The sequence below is a fragment of the Erythrolamprus reginae genome, chromosome 2, assembly GCF_031021105.1.
Source record: "Erythrolamprus reginae isolate rEryReg1 chromosome 2, rEryReg1.hap1, whole genome shotgun sequence".
In the NCBI taxonomy this organism is placed as follows: domain Eukaryota; kingdom Metazoa; phylum Chordata; class Lepidosauria; order Squamata; family Dipsadidae; genus Erythrolamprus; species Erythrolamprus reginae.
Genome location: NC_091951.1, coordinates 36,485,987 through 36,505,021, shown reverse-complemented (window position 1 = coordinate 36,505,021; position 19,035 = coordinate 36,485,987). Strand labels below are relative to the sequence as shown.

Here is a 19,035-nt window from a genome sequence, read left to right as displayed (position 1 = left end):
ATGGTAGGAAATTGCCACTAAAAATTCTACCTTAATTGGGAGTGATGTGTCCGGGGTAAAGGGCAGATGGTAATATCCCCTGAGCTCCATATCATGTATACTCTTTGGAGTTTGAATGAAAAATTTAGCTCAGAAACTAAAATATTGTTTTATTTCCCTCAATGATTCCCTGTGGCCCCATATCTGCTTAAAGAGGCATGAAGGAGATGTTGTTTGATGGTCTATAAGAATAATCAATCTTCTCTAGAATGGTTACTCAGGTTGATTCAGCTATATTGTTCTAATCACATCTAGAACAACAGATGACAAGACAAAAGGGTAACTGAAATACACATCAAATTGATTTTGTACATCTGTTTGGAGCATGCAAGTTACAAGAAGAATATTAACAATGCAGAGAGGGTTCCATTTCCAAATTATAACTGCACCAAATCGCCACAGTGAGCTAAGCACATAAATTATTTTGTACAATCAGCCATCATGGAATTTCTTTTAAATATGTATTATACACCATGTAGGCTGCAATCCCATGCAGGTTTCTTCAGAAATAATTTTCATTAAATCAAGAATGAGCAGCGTGTGATCCCTCCAAATGTTGTTCGATGGCAAGTCCTCACATCCCTCCCTCGGGATGTTTCGAAGTGGCATTCAATAAAATCTGGAAAGGGCCTTCGTTGCTAACCTCTGGATTAAAAGAGAAACAATATACAGATTAGAGACTTGCATTGGTATCCTTCATGCTCTGGATTTCCCCAGAGGTTAGATTTAGATTAGAGACCAATGCTGTAGATATTGGATGCTCTGTGTCAAGCCCTTATCGGAGTCTGACTCTGTGGTGGAAGATGAGCTGGAACAAGAACTGACAGTGAATTTGAGGGCAGCTACATTTGCTTTGGAGAAAACTGGGGAAAGGCAGAGTCAGGCCAAGCCAGGCTGTTTGGAATTAGCAAGGCCTGCAGGTAGGCAGGAATAGAGCTCAGCTGAGGAGCATGAACCAACCCCTTCTGATGCAAGGGCTTGGAGAATGCAGAGGAGGCAGGATCAGCTCCCAGGGAGGAGGCCACTCACGAGGAGAGTGCCCCAACCAGCTTCACTAGGCACACCTGGGGAATGAGACTTAAGGAGATGCTGAGTGTTGACATTTGAACTTGCCAAGAATCCTTGTATTCCTGTGTGGCATTCTGGACTGATTATCGGTATCTTTTGCTCCGAGAACTCCTTGCTTTGTTCTTGTTTTTCTAGATAAATTTGAGATTTATTGCCATGCAGTCTTGGTGCAGAGACCACTGGGCTAGGCTAATTGCAACCAGAGACTGTTTGAGGTTTGTTTTGGGGAGATTTGGAACACTTAAAGAGCTGGTTTGAACTGCCAGCTGTTTGTGTTATCTCTCTGCCATGCCCTGGGTGATCACACTCTTGTCAAGTTCAATCAGCCAAAATACTCACCAGCTTTTTCTAATTCCAGTACCGAGGGAAAGATGGCATTCTGCCATTGCATTTGTCAGTAGTGCAACAACTTGAAACTCGAACATATGAGTCCAACTTTGTTGTTCTGTTGCAAAACCAGGTTTCATAGTTGTTATAGATACAGCCATACCTTTCGAAGTAGAGGTTACTACCTGCAAGGGGAAAGGGAAGACTATATGAAATGGGTACCTTAAAAAGAAAAAAAAAACATGACAAGGAAACAAGGAACTTGCTGTCTACCTGACACAACTGATCAACTGCTCTTTGCACTGATTGTGCTACTTGGAGCCAATGGGTATGATTGAGCCAGTATCACAAACCATTGGTTGTTAAGCTTGGAATAAAAGATGGAGTAGAGTGATCTATTTAACTGTAGACACAATGATGGGGAGGTGAGCTATATCTTGACAAATTCCCCTATCCAGATTCCGATGGAAGCACCTGCCTTCTTCTTGAAGCTGGCATTGTACACAAATGATGCCTTCTTATGTCCCATATGTTCCACATCAGTTTTCTAGCAGATTAGTTATCACACAAAACTCGCCATTGATACATTAGTAGGAAGGTTTTCACTTCCCTACCAATTTTGAGTGCATGCCACCTCCACAACTGTGCTCAGCCACCCGTGCATGCTCTTTACTCATGTGCGCACCTTTCGTGCATGTGCCCAGACACAAAAAGTGGCTAAAAAAATGGTGTTACCTCTAGGCAAGTAGGCTGTCGTGCCTCGCAGAACCTAGCCCTTTGGCCACCGGCCGGCCCCAGCAGCTCTCTACATGGGGCTACCCTTGAAAAGTGTTCGGAAATTTCAGATCGTGCAGAATGCAGCTGCGAGAGCAATCATGGGCTTCTCTAAATATGCCCATGTCACACCAACACTCCGCAGTCTGAATTGGTTGCCGATCAGTTTCCGGTCACAATTCAAAGTGTTGGTTATGACCTATAAAGCCCTTCATGGCACCGGACCAGATTACCGCAGGGACCACCTTCTGCCGCACGAATCCCAGTGAGCAGTTAGGTCCCACAGAGTGGGTCTTCTCCGGGTCCCGTCAACTAAACAATGTCGCTTGGCGGGACCCAGGGGAAGAGCCTTCTCTGTGGTGGCCCCAGCCCTCTGGAACCAACTCCCCCCAGAGATTAGAATTGCCCCCACCCTCCTTGCCTTTCGTAAGCTACTTAAAACCCACCTCTGCCGCCAGGCATGGAGGAATTAAGATTTCTTCTCCCCCTAGCCCGTTACAATGGTATGCATGGTATATTTGTATGTGTGTTTGGTTTTGTATATTAAGGGGTTTTAATTTGCTTTTAGCATTGAATTATTATTGTATACTGTCTATGACTGCTGTTAGCCGCCCCGAATTTTCGGAGAGGGGCGGCATATAAATCCAATAAAACTTGAAACTTGAAAGGCGCCTCACATCGGCCGGATGAGCACCGAACTTTCTGGGCCCACCTAACGGAGGGTGCTGTTGCTGCTGGCTGGGGTGTGAGATTCGGCTTCTGCACATGCACAGAAGCTGAATCCCTTGTGCATGGCCGGTCATGATGGACCTGCACACGCAGGTCCATTTCCGCTGGTGGAACAGAGTTCCTGCCCACCCCTGGCTGCCCATCTCATTAGTGTGATTTTGGGAGGCATGCCATAAAACAAAACAGTAATAACACACATTAAATAGCCATTAAGATTTAAATACTTAGAATACCACGGGAGAGTGTTTTTAAAAGACTCTCACAATGAAATCCCCTCGCGCCTCTCTGTTACTTATTAGTGTCCCTGCAATCTCTTTGGCCGAGTAACTCTTACCAAGTGAGGACACTGCCTTGAAAGGTTTCCAAACTCTCCAATGAACCTCCTTTAGAACAAACAACTAAGGTTCATTGGCTGTGCCCCTCTGGGAAGGGCTGCCCTAAACATAGGTGGAGGGGATCAGAGAAGACAGATAAAGTTGGGTAAAAGTAGTGGACTAGGAACTAGTTTGGGAGAATTGGTATAAATTGTTGGAAGACACACAAACAAATCAATATAATAAATAATATTATGTAGGACACAATGGGTAATGAAAGATAATAACGATAGGAAGAAAATTAAAGTTAAGAAATAATAGACTTATGATATCGATATGTAAAGTTTAATTTTTAATTTTTATTGGATTTATATGCTGCTCCTCTCCAAGGACTTGGGGTGGCTTACAACATATAAAAAAGGCAATATACATCAAAATCCAATTAATTAATTAAAAGTTACATCTAAAAAACCTAAAGAACCATTTAAAATAAGCACATATCCTTTCAATCAACATACCCACTATACATTCATCAGCAGGGGGCAGAATTTAATGACATTAGATTACATTCATTAACTAAAGGATTACCTGTCCCTGGATGGCAATGGAGGAGATAGAAATGGCCAAAATAAAATAATCATGTGACTGGAGAATATGGGCATCGATCCCACCACCTCTTGCATGCAAAGCAAGCGCTCTACCATATGAGCTAATTCCCCAGCTCCAGCTACCCTTGACCCACCAAACTTCTAAGGGAAAACAATGTCCAAATCACCTGGCAAAAAGGAGGAAAAAGTTGACTAGCAGAATGCAGCCATTGCTCTTGCTATCTCTTGCATGTAAAACAAGCGCTCTACCATTTGAGCTAATTCCCCAACTGCCTGCCCATGTTGTTCTACCATATTACAATATCTTTGGACAAGATGCAGAAACTGGGGAGATTAAATTGGTCTAATTCTGGCCAGGTCTCCTGGAAAGGACCAAGACACTTCTGAACTCAGTTATCTTGGGAAGAGTTTGAGCTGGGGCATTCTGAGGAATTGGACAAGGTCCTCACAATGGTAAACTTGGCTGAACTCTTCCAATTCTGGGTTGATTAATATTTCTATCGAAATGGTGGTGTCAGTTTTAGAAGCCGTTATTTCTGTTTGCTTCAACAGCCACACATTTTAGCCTGGAAAATTGGGAAGGTTTTGTTGTTGTAGTGGTAGACTCTAAGTCAGTGGTGGTGAACCTATGGCACAGGTGCCACGCCGAGACATATCTGCTGGCACATGAGCCGTTGCCCTAGCTCTGCTCCAACAGGCATGTGTTTGCCGGTCAGCTGATATTTGGCTTGCACAGAGGTTCTGGGAGGGCATTTTTGGCTTCCAGAGAGCCTCCAAGGGGATGGGGAGGGTGATTTTACCCTTCCCCAGCTCCAGGGAAGCCTTCGGAGCCTGGGGAGGGTGAAACATGAGCCTATCGGGCCCATGAGAATTTGGGAAACAGGATGTTTCCAGCTTCCAGAGAGCCTCCGCGGTGGTGGAGGAAGCTGTTTTAGCCCTCCCCAGGCATTGAATTATGGGTGTGGGCGTTCACAGAACTGTGATATCGCACACCCATGCTCTTTTGGCACCTGAGGAAAAAAAGGATCACCATCACTGCTCGAAGTCGTAATAATATTCTTTAATCAAGGATGACAGTGCTTGCATCTTCATGGAGACAGTACAAAGTTCAGTGTGAAGATTTGATTGTTCCTTGTAAGGAGCTTGTGGGGTGTGACCTAATTCCACAGCTGCCTGACCACCTTGTTCTACCATATTATAGTGCCTTAGGACAAGATGCAGAAAAGGGTGAGATGAAATTGGTCTAGTTCTGGCCCGTTTATTTATTTAATAATACACATGGGAAGATATGCACATGATAAAGTGGTTCTAAGTGTAGTTCAAAATGGGAGTTATCTTGAAGGTGATGAACCAGAAACCAGGTGATTGTGAGTTCTAGTTCTTCCTTAATCATGGGAGCTGGCTGGTGTCCTTGAGACAATTACTTTGTCTCAGCCCATCCCACTACATGGTCTTGAGTTGTACAAAATAAAAGTGGGATCTCGCAATAAACAAATGATGCCCACTTGACATGAAAAGGAAAAGGAGAGGAAAAAGAAAGAATGAAATTCTGTCTGTAAGATTGTTTACATCAGAAAACAAACAACCAGCTCCCTAAATCCATTGTGGTTCTAACCATGGGAGTTCATTGGGTACACACCATACCTGTCCTACTGTCCTATTGTCTTCTTTTATCTGTCATCTAATATATATTCCCGGTAGGGAAAGCAAGTAGGATGCTTGGCTGCATAGCTAGAGGTATAACAAGCAGGAAGAGGGAGATTATGATCCCGCTATATAGGGTGCTGGTGAGACCACATTTGGAATACTGTGTTCAGTTCTGGAGACCTCACCTACAAAAATATATTGACAAAATTGAACGGGTCCAAAGACGGGCTACAAGAATGGTGGAGGGTCTTAAGCATAAAACGTATCAGGAAAGACTTAATGAACTCAATCTGTATAGTCTGGAGGACAGAAGGAAAAGTGGGGGGGGGGACATGATCGAAACATTTAAATATGTTAAAGGGTTAAATAAGGTCCAGGAGGGAAGTGTTTTTAATAGGAAAGTGAACACAAGAACAAGGGGACACAATCTGAAGTTCGTTGGGGCATACAAATCTAATAAATAATAATAATAATAAAGATCAAAAGCAACATGAGAAAATATTATTTTACTGAATGAGTAGTAGATCCTTGGAACAAACTTCCAGCAGACGTGGTAGATAAATCCACAGTAACTAAATTTAAACATGCCTGGGATAAACATATATCCATCCTAAGATAAAAATACAGGAAATAGTATAAGGGCAGACTGACCATGAGGTCTTTTTCTGCCGTCATACTTCTATGTTTCTATGTTTCTATATGCTTGAAAAAAATAAATAAATAAAAATATATTGCTGCTTAGATTTCAGTTCCCATGGTTTTTTTTTTAATGCTTTCTGTGAATCAACAAGGAACATTCTCTAAAATCTGGATAATTTTAACATTTGCCCAACGTATCCAACCTGCTACAATAACAATAATGCCATCTCTTATCTATCCAAAGGGTCAGCAACCTCCAGAACCTTTGGACAACAGCTCTCATAATCTTTGGCCAACTTGTCTACATTGGCTGCTGATTTAGAAGAAATCAGTCTGCTGACTTCTGCTTTAGACCAGATCTGCATCTTGTTTGACCTCTACGCTCAACCAGGAAGGGCACATTTGTGCGCAGATGGTAATAGAACAAATTGCACCTCTAGTGTGCCACATAGAAGAAGCGACCACAGGTCTGTAAGTTGGACAAGATGCTGCTGCTGCTGCTGATGATGATAATAAGAGTTGGAAGGGACCTTGGAGGTCTTCTAGTCCAACCCCCTGCGTAGGCAGGAACCCTACACTACTTCAGACAAATGATTATCCCACATCTTCTTTAAAACTTCCAGTGTTGAAACATTCATGACTTCTAGAGGCAAGCTGTTTCATGGATTAATTGTTCTTACTGTCAGGAAATTTCTCCTTAGTTCTAAGTTTTATTATTTTATTATTATTTATTAGATTTGTGTGCCGCCCCTCTCCAAAGACTCGGGGCGGCTCACAACAAGTTGCTTCTTTCCTTGATTAATTTCCATCCATTACTTCTTGTTCTGCTCTCAGGTGCTTTGGGGAATAGTTTAACTCCCTCTTTATTTTATTTATTTATTTATTAGATTTGTATGCTGCCCCTCTCCGTAGACTCGGGGCAGCTCACGACAATAATGAAACAATGTACAACAAATCTAATATTTAAAAGTAACTAAAAACCCCTTATATATATAGGCCTGGGGGAGAAGTCTCAATTCCCCCATGCCTGACGGCAGAGGTGGGTTTTAAGGAGTTTATGAAAGGCAAGGAGGGTGGGGGCAATCCTAATCTCCGGGGGGGAGCTGGTTCCAGAGGGTCGGGGCCGCCACAGAGAAGGCTCTTCCTCTGGGTGCCGCCAAACGGCATTGTTTAGTCGACGGGACCCGGAGAAGGCCAACTCTGTGGGACCTAACTTCTTTGTAGCAACCCCTGAGATATTAGAACACTGCTATCATGTCTCCCATGGTCCTTCTTTTCATTAAACTAGACCTACCTAGTTCCTACTCTGTGATGTATGGCATCAAGTGGTCTTCACATTCTCCATTTGGAAAATCATTTGTCAGTTTAGACCAGTGATGGCTAAACATTTCCAGACCGAGTGCAAACCGCCGAAATGCAATGCACATGTGGCGCCCACTCATGCACCCTGCCCTGTGCATGCATGCATACCCCTTGAATGCCCCCTGCCCCATGTATGCACAGCCCTCCATATGTGCCCCACTCTCCACATGCACGTGTGCTCTCTCACATGTGCCCTACCCCTCCGCATGTGCATACCCTTGCATATGTCTCACCCCTGTGTGCATGTGCAAACACCCTCCATGCATGTGCAGCACAGAGGAAAAGACCAGATGGCTGGCAGGAAGCGTGCGCATGCGTGGCAGAGCTGAGCTGGGTTGATGGCTCACATGACTACAGAATGTGCTCTTTGTGACATTTCTGGCCCATGTAGTTAGAGAAACCTAAACAGCAAACCATTCTTAAAATATCAATACCACCATCCAGGATTCTTGCCTGTGCCAAATTGTTCTGGAGACCTCACCTACAAAAAGATATTGACAAAATTGAACGGGTCCAAAGACGGGCCACAAGAATGGTGGAAGGTCTTAAGCATAAAACGTATCAGGAAAGACTTAATGAACTCAATCTGTATAGTCTGGAGGACAGAAGGAAAAGGGGGGACATGATCGAAACATTTAAATATGTTAAAGGGTTAAAGAAGGTCCAGGAGGGAAGTGTTTTTAATAGGAAAGTGAACACAAGAACAAGGGGACACAATCTGAAGTTAGTTGGGGAAAAGATCAAAAGCAACGTGAGAAAATATTATTTTACTGAAAGAGTAGTAGATCCTTGGAACAAACTTCCAGCAGACGTGGTAGATAAATCCACAGTAACTGAATTTAAACATGCCTGGGATAAACATATATCCATTTAAGATAAAATACAGGAAATGGTATAAGGGCAGACTAGATGGACCATGAGGTCTTTTTCTGCCGTCAGTCTTCTATGTTTCTAAATTGTATCCACATCCCCATATCTGGATGGCTTTCATTCCCTTATTGTGTGTTTTTCGTCCTTGCATCTTACTGTTGTGGCCCGCCAGCAGCGTGTGCAGATGGTAGTGGATCCGTCCTGAGAAGAAGCCAATGTGGTGATGCGCCAGCAGACTGTGCAGCTTCCAACTGAGTCAGATAGTGGACTTGGTACCAGAGGGAGAGGTTCAGCCAAGGCCTTCTGAACCTCCAGCACCTCACATCAGTGCTGAGGAAGATGAGAAGGAGCCTTTTCTTAATACACAGGCATGCGGAGCTGCCAAAAGCCAGGAATGATTCCTCAGGAGAAGGTCTCCTTGGGAGAAAGGCTTGAGGCTAATTGGCCACTACCCTAGCCTACATAAGGGATGACAAGCAAAAACTCTGCAGGAAACAACCTTTCTTTCTTCAGGTGCCTCCATGGTCTGAAACAGTGAAGGGCTGCAACATTTTTACTACCACACTGTGGGCATAGTTCCCTCTAAGCTGAGCAGTGAGCAATCACTCACTTAAAAATCATCATCAACTCAGAGTTTTCCAAACCTGCCCAGAAGCCGAGAGGGAAAGAGTGAGAGGGAAGGAGAGAGAGAGGAAGAGAGGAAGAGAGAGAAACAGAAAAAAGAGAGGAAGGAAAAGAGAAAGAAAAAGAATGGGAGTAAGGAAGAGAGAAAGAAAATCAAAATCTAGTTTGAAACTAGCTCAACTATTTAAGTGGCATTTTGATATTGATAGAGTTGCCCTATTATGAGCTCACTGTTATAGACACACAGTACAGTATTTTATTTTGAAATTCTCTGAGGCAAAACAGGGTGGGTTTTTTTGTTTGTTTGTTTGTTTGTTTGTTTGTTTGTTTGTCTGTCTGCCTGCCTGCCTGCCTGCCTGCCTGCCTGCCTGCCTGCCTGCCTGCCTGCCTACCTACCTACCTACCTATCTATCCATCTATCTATTTATCTATTGTTTCTGTGCCGCCCAGTCCCGAAGGGACTGCCGCTCAGAGTCAGACACTATACTTTTCTGCCCACCCCCTCCAAAAATTAGAGGGAACACTGACTGTGGGTGTGGCTTATTTTGTGGGTGTGGCTAGCCAGCCATGTGACCAGGTGGGAGTGGCTTGATGATCATGTGACCGGGAGGTGGCTTAAAGGTCATGTGACTGGCTTAAAGGTATCCAGTCAAGGGATTGGGTTTGAGTTAGGGTCAGGGTGCGTGGCCTCTCCTCGCCTCAAAGAGATTCAATTTCCCTTACTATTGCTGAACATCTAAAATATACTATTTAATTCTATGTACCGGTGTGTGTGTGTATCTCCAGGACCGCCTTCTGCTGCACGAATCCCAGTGACTGGTTAGGTCCCACAGAGTTGGCCTTCTTCAGGTCCCTTCGACAAAACAATGTCGTCTGGTGGGACCCAGGGGAAGAGCCTTCTCTGTGGCAGCCCCGAACCTCTGGAATCAACTCCCTCCAGAGATCAGGATTGCCCCCACCCTCCTTGCCTTTTGTAAACTCCTTAAAACCCACCTCTGTCGTCAGGCATGGGGAAATTGATTCCCCTGGGCCATTTCCGTTTTATGTATGGTTTTTATGAGATGTATGGTTATTTTTTATATTAAGGGTTATAAATTGTTTTAATCATTGGATTTGTAATGTTTTGTGTTGTGAGCCACCCCGAGTCTTTGGAGAGGGACAGCGTACAAATTTAGTTAATTAATTAGTTAATTAATAATAATAATAATAATAATAATAATAATAATAATAATAATAATATTTTAAATATTAGATTTGTTATATGTTGTTTCACTATTGCTGTTAGCTGCCCTGAGTCTGCGGAGAGGGGCGGCATACAAATCTAATGAATCAATAAATAATAAATAAATAAATAAATAAATAAATAAATAAATATGAAAGATCAGTAAAAATTTAAAAAGCCCTTATACAATCACCCACATTCATTCAATTTAGTCATATGCCATTTGTGTACATACATTTTTGCCATATGTGTACATACATATTACATACAGACATACACAAATATACACACACACAAAGCTCTTCCAAAATAATACACATTCAACCTCATTTACTGTGATAGGAAAAATATACCTGGAGCCCATAAGGCAAAAAAAAAAAGAAAGAAAAAAATTCAAATTTTTTCTACTGGTTCTGCATACCTGACCATACCCATAGGAGCCCATCACTGGTCTGAAAGCGTCTGCTCAGCTTATCTGTTTTGGCTTTTTTCCTTCTGACTGCTTCTTGGCAGTTTGCCAACCCCTTTAAGCTTCTTGAGATATCCAGGACTACTTGCTTAGACTTAATTTATGACTTGATTGACGTATACTAGCTTTTAATGCCATTTAATTAACAGTTGGTTTTTCAAGAAAAGACTGTTTTAACTTGTATTTTTGTGTGTCGACTACTAAACAAAGTTATCAGTAGTTGTTAATTGAGTAAACATAGATTTGAACAAACGGTGTGTGTGCTAAATTCTTTCTGGTCCATAACTGGGGCAGAACACTTACTGCGATAACTTCCATATGAGTAACATTGTCCAGAGTAAGTCTTACAGGTCTCTTCTGCATCATAGCAACCTTTGCCATTTCCAGAATCACAGACTCTACAGACGAGACCTTGGGCTAATAGAGAAAAGGAGAGCATTAAAGGGACATGAACTCAGCAAACGAAGACATGGAAAAGCTCAAATGCTCAAGTTTGAACAAGAAGCAAGAATTGACTTGCAAGTAGAGGATTTTTCCCTAAGCAGATGCATTTTGTGAGAAAACTGTTTCTCTTCCTGATTAGATTACAGATTAAGAGTTGGAAAGGACATTGTAGACTAGTCCAGCCTCCCACTTTCTTTCTTTCTTTCTTTCTTTCTTTCTTTCTTTCTTTCTTTCTTTCTTTCTTTCTTTCTTTCTTTCTTTCTCTCTCTCTCTATCTACCTATCTATCTATCTATCTATCTATCAATCAATCTATTTATTTGTATGCTGCCCCTCTCCATAGACTCGGGTGGCTCATGGGCGGCTCATGGTCCAAGCAGGCTTGAGACCATTTCAGAAAGGAGCCGCAGCTTGGGCGTCCTCCTCGATCCACAGCTGACTTTAGAACACCATCTTTTGGCTGTGGCAAGGGAGACGTTTGCCCAGGTCTGCCTGGTGCACCAGTTGTGGCCCTATTTGGACAGGGAATCTTTGCTCACAGTCACTCATGCCCTTATCATCTCGAGGTTTGACTACTACAATGCTCTCTACATGGGGCTACCTTTGAAGAGTGTTTGGAAACTTCAAATCATCCAAAATGCAGCCGTGGGAGCGGTTATGGGCCTTCCAAGGCATACCCATATTCTACCATCACTCCGCAGACAGCATTGGCTGTCGATTAGTTTCCAGACACAATTCAAAGTGTTGGTAATGACCTACAAAGCCCTACCTGGCATCGGACCAGATTACCTCCAAGACCCCCTTCTGCTGCACAAATCCCAGCATCCAGTAGTTGTTGGCCTCCTCAGGGTCCCATCAACCAGACAATGTTGGTTGGCAGGACCTAGGGGAAGAGCCTTCTCTGTGGGGGGGGGGCACCCTCTGGAATCAGCTCCCCCTGGAGATTTGCACTGTCCCCACCCTCCTTGCCTTCCAAAAAAGTTTAAAGACCTATCTATGCCACCAGGCCTGGGGTCATTAGATCTTCCCCCCTGAGCAACGAGGGTTTCAGTGTGTTCCACGGAGTGAATGGTAATGAATGTTTTAATTACATTAGAACTTCTAGGTTTTTAAATTACATTAATTGGTTCCGAATGTATTGTTATGTTTTCTTTGATATGTTGTGAGCTGCCCTGAATCCTCGGAGAGAAGCGGCATACAAATCCAGTAAGTAAGTAAGTAAATAAGTTATTAAGTAAGCAAGCAAGCAAGCAAGCAAGCAAGCAAGCAAGCAAGCAAGCAAGCAAGCAAGCAAGCAAGCAAGCAAGCAAGCAAGCAAGCAAGCAAGCAAGCAAGCAAGCAAGCAAACAAACAAACAAATAAATAAATAAATATCTGCATCCCATCACTCCTTTATATCTAGTGGATGGCCACAACCCTATTTAGGTGTATTTAAAGTAGACAAAGATTTGGCATAAGTAGAGAAGGGAAAGGTTTGGTTGTACAGCAACTGCTGCACAACGATTTTGTGCCCCTAAATTAAATAAAAACCCTAAATTAGAAAATATATATATATATATATATATATATATATATATATATATATATATATATAATATAACAGCTAAGCATGGTATGTTTGTGTGTATGTTTGCTTTTAATAATGGGTTTTTTAGTGTTTTTTAAATTATTAGATTTGTTTTACATTGTTTTATTGTTGCTGTGAGCCACCCCGATTCTGCGGAGTGGGGCGGCATACAAATCTAATTAATAATAATAATAATAATAATAATAATAATAATAATAACAACAACAACAACAACAACAACAACAACAACAACAACAACAATAAGCAAATCCAGTGACAATTTCCATATTTCCAACAAGGATCAAATGCATAAGTGTTACTGGGAAACCTATATTGTTCATCCAAAAACTGAGATATTACATACAGCTCTTTTCCTTTTTAATTGCACTGTAAGCAGTTGGAAACCAATCAGTTAAAACCACCGTTTTACAGAAGATTACATCTCTATCTTCTGCAGATTGCTTTGGGAAATTCAGTTTCATCTTTGCAAAGATTATTTTTTAATTACAGTGAAGAGAAATAGATTTCTGTTTGCGAAGCCCTTTAAAAACAGTCAGTGAAGCCTTTAAATAAACTTCGGAGTCTTCGGAGAGGGGTGGCATATAAATCCAAACAAACAAACAAACAAACAAACAAACAAACAAACAAACAAACAAACAAACAAATAAAAATAAAAGACACCAAGAGCAGAAATCAATTTTAGTAAGTAAGTAGCCGGCGAATGGGGGGAAGCCTCAAGCCTTCTGTTGTAGCCTGCCTTGTCCCGTTTAAAAACAAAAATCAGAAAGAGAGCTGTTGTTTTTTGTATTTCATCCTTATTCTCCACCCTCAGAAACTGAAGGAGCTTCATGACTCAAATCACCCTTAACCCCAGTCAAGGCATTGCATGAGGCAGGTGCAGAAGGAGAGGTTCTTCTTCATTCTATGGGAAATGCAGGGTATTGAATAGGGCAGTGATGGTGAACCTTTTCCCCCTTGGGTGCTGAAAGAGCATGCTCCCATGCATTTGTGCATGCGCAAATTACCATACCCATAATTCAATGCCTGGGGGAGGGTGAAAACAACTTCCCCCACCCCGTGGAGAACCTCTAGAGGCTAGAAACAGCCTGTTTTCCAACTTCTGGTAGGCCCAGTGGGCTCACGTGTTGCTCTCCCCTGGAGCTCGGAAGGGTAAAAACACCCTGCCCGATCCCCCTGGACGCTCTCTAGAAGCCAAAAACACCATCCAAGAGCCTCTGTACAAGCCAAAATTCAGCTGGCCAGCATACACACGCACATTGGAGCTGAGCTAGGGCAACAGCTTGCATGACAACAGATACAGCTCTGCGTGCCACCTGTAGCACCCATGCCATAAGTTTGCCATCACTGGAAAAAGGTGTCAAATTTGGAAGATGTCAAAATAGACACCTTCCTAATTTGTCACCCTATTGACAAAAAATTCCGATCATACCTGGCAAATAAAAATTTATTCTATTCTATTCTATTCTATTCTATCCTATTCTATTCTCAAAGCTAGGTGCTCAGTGAACACACTCGTACAAGAGTATCTTTCAACTTGAGATTCAAATTTGTATGTCACTGAAGTCATGCAAACACTTACCAGTGCTGTAGAGGAGCAGAGCAGGGAACCCGAGTAGAAAAATCACATTCATTGTGTTTTAGGTCTCTCAGGTAGAAATATCCCGAACCAATATTAACAAGCAAAAGAAGTGGAATAAAGAGCAAGAAATTCAACTTGCAATTGGGTCTCTAGTGTGTGTTCACTGCACTTCCAAGATCAGCCAATAAGGCATGGGACAAAGATACATGCGTATGTTGTCTTTGGGGAGGCAGATACCTCAGCCAAACAAAGTCCCATGAATTGGCAAACAAATCAATAACTCTGTACACAATGCCCTTTGTGTCACTCCCGAAGGATCACTCCTAAAAACCTTGGGGCAATGGTTACATTTGTCTGTGATTCTACAAAGCAGAAAAAAACCCCATGATTGCTCATTCTTCCAATTAAATGACAGGAAAGAAAGTCTTGCCCAGAAGAGAAATCCAAATGAAAGCATGTCTAAGGTTTGGCTTGCCACTAAAGGTAGCCTTCCCCTCTAGAGAATGAAATATTTTGGGGAATACTAAAAGAAGGGGAATAACAAGGAGAGAACGTAGAACTAAGGAGAAATTTCCTGACAGTTATAACAATTAATCAGTGGAACAGCTTGCCTCCAGAAGTTATGAATGCTCCAACACTGGAAGTTTTAAAGAAAAGGTTGGATAACCATCTGTCTGAAGTACTGTAGAAGCCGGGGGTCCCATCCAATGCTGAATAATAATAATAATAATAATAATAATAATAATAATAATAATAATAATGACTGCAAGCATAGACATGATGCTGTGGCACAGATGATCCACTGGAACTTGTGTCGGAACTACCATTTACCAGTGGCAAAGGACTGGTGGGATCATAAGCCCGAAAAAGTGCTCGAAAATGAGCAAGCAAAACTACTGTGGGACTTCCGACTTCAGACTGACCGAATTCTGAAGCATAACACACCAGACATTGTGATCGTGGAGAAAAAGAAAGTATGGATCATCGACATCACAATCCCAGGAGACAGCAGAATTGAGGAGAAGCAGCTAGAGAAATTAGTGAAATACGAAGATCTAAAAATCGAGCTGCAACGACTCTGGCATAAGCCCGTGAAAGTGGTCCCAGTGGTCCCTGACATGCTGGGCGCAGTACCAAAGGATCTCAGGGGACATTTGAAAACCATTGGAATTGACAAAATCTCCATCTGTCAATTGCAAAAGGCCGCTTTACTGGGATCGGCAAACATAATTTGCCACTACATCACACAGTCCTAGGTGCTTGGGACGCACCCGACTGGTGATGAAATACGAAATCCAGCATAGTGATCTGTGTTGTACTGACATAATAATAATAATATCACCATCACCATCATCATTATCATCATTCTATTTGCCAAAGGAAAAAAGAAGAAAATAGGTTCTTAAAGGCAACTCCACTCTTCCTTTTTAGTAAAACAGCTTCCAGCAGATGCCTGAAGTCTTTAGAGATGGGTATTTTATACCCATTAAGAAATTTAGGCCAGTCTATTTATGAACAAAACACCTTCATCCATGGTGATGAGATTAAAACTTACATACTGCCCACCCAAATTCTAAGAACAGGAGATGATCTTTAGAATATGGTTAACACACCACCATTAGAATACTGAAAGACATCAGGATTTTACTGCATTGTACAGCCCCTTGCAGCCTCTTAGAACCCTATAAAAATCTATGTAGTCATCAAGCCAGTTTGTCAGCTGTCACAAAACCACATCCTGCTGTTGGTTCTGCTCATCAATAATCAAGAGTCCTTCTTTCCAATCAACCTCCATTTTATTTCATGCGTCTTTCTCCCGGCTTGGAATCAGACCAGATTTTTCTTCCGACACTATCCTCGTTTTGAAGGCCTAAGAAGGGAAATTCAACCTCACTAAGCATCAGTAGGTTTCACTCTCAAAAGAAAGAGGTCTTGTGCTACTCGGAGAGACACCTTCAGAAGTTTGAAGGTCGATGTTTATATTTCCTCTCTTTTTTCAATATTCTATTGTGGGAAGCCAGCTCCCCAGAGAAGAGTGAAATATTTTAAAGAATATTTAAAAAAGGCAGAATATTACATTTCTCTAAATGAGACATGAAGAAACATGCTTTTTTTTACAGGCAGGAAGCAGACTCAATCTGTCTTAATTAACAAAATACCTTACTCTGCCAGACTTGAAATTCTTGGTTTAGACAACTTACAACTCCATCGTCTCTGTTCCGACTTAATTATAGTTCATAAAATCATATACCAAAATGTCCTACCTGTTAATGACTACTTCACCTTCAACCGCAACAACACACGAGCACGAGATTGATTTAAACTAAATGTCAACTGCTCCAAATTGATTGCAAAAAAATATGACTTCAGCAACAGAGTAATCAACTCCTGGAACGCACTACCTGATTCTGTGGTTTCTACTCCTAACCCCAAAACCTTTAACCTTAGACTATCTACAATTAACCTCTCCCCCTTTTTAAGAGGTCTGTAAGGGGGGGTGCATAAGTGCACCACTGTGCCTACCGTCCCTGTCCTATTGTCTTATTTTGTTACTTTTTATCATTACTTATCTAATGTTTTATTTGTACAAATTGTCACCGTATAATTGTTTGACAAAATAAATAAATAAATTAATAGCACCCAGCAGATAATTTGTGCCTGTTAGGAAAGATTCCACCAGCCTATTCAGAAACCAGCCCCAGTCTCATTTTCCCCTAACAGAAACTGAGGAGGCCACCTTTTAGAAATGCAGATTTGGTAATGCATTCAAGAAACGATATTCAGAAACAAAGGCAGAATGGTAGGATTAGGAGTAGCCCCAGAGCAATCAAAGCCATTCATTACATTGTACCATCCCCAAAGCAGTCCAAACTTCAACCAAACGTAGCTCAGACAAACACCTAGGATTTACATTTCCTATTTTGTCTATAGAGCCAGCTATGACCCCTACACGACCTCATAGAAATCTGACAACATCCAATAGAAGAAATGTTCTTGCACAGTAACAGGAAGTACAAGGCCAAAGAAGGTATAAACCCCCCCACAACTCTATTTTGTCAGCTGCCCAGAACCACAAACCTATGTGGTTCTGCTTCACTAATAAATAATCTTTCCAACCAGACTCCATGTTTCCAGTGTCTTTCTCTCAGCTTGACACTGAAACAGATGGATATACCCATGTCCCAAGTCATTATATCTTTCTTCACAGAATTTGTTTTCTGATCCCTAGTGATGCTCACTGTTGTTTAAAATGGTGCTGCCAAAAATGTAATGTGTCTTCCTTACAACCACGCCTCCTACTCTGCTTGCAATAATGAGTCCAAGACATTTTGACCCTGTTAGATCCTTGCTGGAATGAAGGACTGCACTCTCATGGTAAGTAACGGTTCTTTATTAACGAGGAGTAACGGTTCATACAGCTAAACAAAGACAACATGGCCGTGCCTGGCAGCTATATATATGCCGGGCTGCCAGGCTGAGCCAACCAATCACATTGTAGTATTTTCCCGCCGAAGGAATATGGGGCGGGTACAAGGCCTAACTGTCCTCTGGATACAACAGACCCCAAATACTGCTACTAATCAAGGTTCGGGAATGTATTTTGAGCTTGCATTTCTCTAGCAGTGAATGTTGTAGTAAATGGTGAATTGGGAGGCTGTTACGGTAGAAAGTTTGCTTTCTCCCAGTGTTTCCACAGGAAAAACAGAAGATTTGCTTTGGGAGTCCCTTCAGATTATAACAGGGCTGGAACATGTAATACTTAAGTTGTTCCATCATCTCTGTTTTGTTATCTTACTCAAAACAAACAACATTGCAGAGGCCTTTATTATTACGAGAAAGGGGGGAAAAGGCTGGGAAACAGGCCCCTCATCAGTCAACAGGATTGTTGATTTACCACCAGCCTATCAAGTACCTAGAAGGTGAAGGTAGGGCAGCACAAACAAACGATAGCCAATGATTTAACAGCCAGCCATCAACACACCTGTAACAGCCAGCCATCAACAATTAAAAAGCCACTTATAACAGGCACTATAAATAACGCACAGGTAAGACCACACACACTCTGCTAGAGAGAGGTTCCCTGAAGATGGGCTCTAGCAAAACGTCCAAAAGCTCGGAAGACAAAATGTGTGGTCCTGGTGACTTGACCCAGATTGAATCCTGCAACATTATTCTGGGACACATATATTCATCTTCATTCATTCATATTCATTTTAATTTTTCCCTGAATGCCATCACTCCACTAAACAAATAATCCCTTCACCACTGTCAAAATATTCACTATAGCTGCATTACTATTAGTCTTCTCATCTTTCCTATCATCTATTCTATTCCATTCCATTCCATTCCATTCCATTCCATTCCATTCCATTCCATTCCATTCATTTGAGAAAGGAAAAAGTCCCAAAACAGAGGGGAAATGCCAGGACAAAAATTATTTCTATCAATAGTCTCCCTACTAAGCTGTTGCAATATTCTGAAATAAATTTCACCATTCAAGTCTGTACTTTTTTATTGCCTAGAGAGAGGTATTGTAAAAATTAAATTAAAAATAGGAACGTGATATTAAGAAGAGCACAACAGCAAAAGGGAACATTACGTTAGCAGCAAAACAAACATAGAAAAGCATTTTTTTAAAAAACAATCTGTTTTTCCTAGGGAAAAAAAAACCCTTTTGTCTTGCCCAAAAGAACAAAAGGTGATTCTGTTTAATGAGTGCAGAACTAAGGACT

General features: G+C 41.8%; 1 long non-coding RNA gene across 1 annotated transcript; it reads right to left on the bottom strand.

The window, feature by feature from the left end:
- Positions 1-256: 256 nt before the first annotated feature.
- LOC139160181 (uncharacterized) lies at positions 257-14,475 on the bottom strand. Its single transcript, XR_011557893.1, has 4 exons — positions 14,303-14,475; positions 10,996-11,109; positions 1,447-1,619; positions 257-684 (listed from the first exon to the last, which is right to left on the bottom strand). It is a non-coding gene; the product is annotated as an uncharacterized lncRNA (long non-coding RNA).
- Positions 14,476-19,035: the final 4,560 nt, after the last annotated feature.